Source organism: Nycticebus coucang, chromosome 2, assembly GCF_027406575.1.
Source record: "Nycticebus coucang isolate mNycCou1 chromosome 2, mNycCou1.pri, whole genome shotgun sequence".
Lineage (NCBI taxonomy): Eukaryota > Metazoa > Chordata > Mammalia > Primates > Lorisidae > Nycticebus > Nycticebus coucang.
Genome location: NC_069781.1, coordinates 21,691,900 through 21,694,197, shown reverse-complemented (window position 1 = coordinate 21,694,197; position 2,298 = coordinate 21,691,900).

Sequence of the window (2,298 nt, the reverse complement as noted above, 5' to 3'; positions counted from 1 at the left end):
CATTTAATTACTCTTTGAAGGCAGGGATGATTGAATGGTGGGTGTATGGATGGGTAGATGAGTAGAGGATGGCTTGATAAATTGATGGGTAGTACGCATGTCTTTAAACAGGGGTTTCTCTAAACAACTCTCATGTGTCACTCATTTGATTAGAATTTCCCAGCAGTTCTCCATGTATCTCAGTAAAGTTCAGTTTCATTAAGGTGAGGTACAAGACACTTCACAGTGTGGGTTCCGTGCAGCTTACCAGCTTCAGCACTTGCTGCTCTACCACTGTGCACAAAACCATAGGCGTCTTAACTCACATTCTTTCTCAACTGTTTCCGTTGCTTGAAATGCCTCCTCACTTTTCATTCCTCCTTTTTCATTCCTCCTCACTTTTTCAGCACAGAGCTAATATATTTATGAGCATCTATTAATGTTCTCATCTCATTTGAGCTTTCCAGCAATTCTAAGTTGGTAGCATGACAATAGGTGACACAATGAGAAATTATATAGCTGATAGTATAATGTGACTTTCATTGCTTCAAAGGCTGGCTCATTGCCTGGATCAACAGTATCATATAATGTTCTATTCCCCACCAGGGAATTACTGAACCATCTGAGGCTCAGTTTCCTCTTCTGTAAAATGAGTTTCCTAAGACCTGCGTCATAGACTTACTTCCAGGATGAAAAGAGCTGAGGCATGTAATGTGCTTGGCTCCTCGCCTGCACATACAGGATGGTCAATTCATGAAGCCTAATATTATTAATGGGGTTGCTGCTTTGGTAATGGATTGGACTCAAGAACCCCTGGGACTCTTTCTTTCTTTCCTGGACAGTCTTTCTTTCTTTCTTTCTTTCTTTCTTTCTTTCTTTCTTTCTTTCTTTCTTTCTTTCTTTCTTTCTTTCTTTCTTTCTTTCTTTCTTTCTTTCTTTCTTTCTTTCTTTCTTTCTCTCTCTCTCTCTCTCTCTCTCTCTTTCTTTCTTTCTCTCTCTCTCTCTCTCTCTCTCTTTCTTTCTCTCTTTCTCTCTCTCTTTCTTTTTCATCTGAGAGTTTGTCTGTAATAACCAGACAAGCACAAACTTTGCTAAGATTTCCATTCTTGTTTACTTACTTGAGCGTAATGACCAGACTCACCTTCCTGTCCTTTGGAAGCATTTGGTCTCTCTATTGATGAACAAGAAACTGGGGAGGTCCTTCTCATAAAAAACTCGCCCAACCAGTACCCAATGTACTCACCCTTATTATGAAACTAATGTAGGACCTTCACATGAAAGCTATAACCCAGTTATAACCTAAGAATAGGGAGAAGGGGGAAAGGGAGGGGAGGGAGGGGGGACTAGGTGGAGGGAGGGGGATTAATGGGATTACACCTGCGGTGCATCTTACAAGGGTATATGTGAATCCTAGTAAATGTGGAATGTAAAGGTCTTAGCAAAATAACTAAGAAAATGCTATGAAAGCTATGTTAACTAGTGTGATGAAAATGTGTTAAACGATCTATGAACCAAGTGTATGGTGCCCCATGATTATATTCATGTACACAGCTATGATTTAATAAAAAAATAAATAATAAAAAAGAAAAAAAAGAAAAAAAAGAAACTGGGGAGGAAGGATAAGCCAAATAGATTTGTCATCTTTGCTGTCCTGTGGCTTCCTTCCCCTGACAGTCATTTTCTCCAAGGAAAGTTGAAAAGATTGTTTTATCCCTTGCCAATTCCAGGAGAAAGCTCACGGAGGGGCGCAGTGTTCACCTGGCATCCACCAGGTGAAGCAGGCTTTAACGTTCCATGCTGAAACTTTTCTTTTAACTCCACTTTAACAAATTAGATGGTTCCTGACTTAGCAAATATTACTGAGTATTCACCATGTGCATTCTCTACAGACCAGTTACACTGTATTATGTGTATGCTGCATGGCATTGAGTGAAACACAGCTGCAAAATTGAGATGAAAATCACAACTCCCTTACAGGATTTGGGTGACAATAAGATGAGTTAACTAATGACTAGGGAATGTGCTTTCTATACTATAAAGTGCCACCTTCAATAATGTCTACTAAATGAATAAATAAGTGAGACATGTGTGTCAACAACTTGCAAAGTTAAGAGATTTAAGAACTCAGCGGGGCAGAGAGTAGACAAGAAGAAGCCTTCAGCTAGGTGAGGATTCTTATTTGTGCTTTGCACTGAAACTAAGGGTTGCTCCAAGCTGGCAGTTGCTGTAACAAATAAAACTAGCCAAGGAGGAATGGAGGGAATATTCTACTTAGATCCATCTCTTCTTGTTCTGATGAAATGCAGGATATCTAAGAAG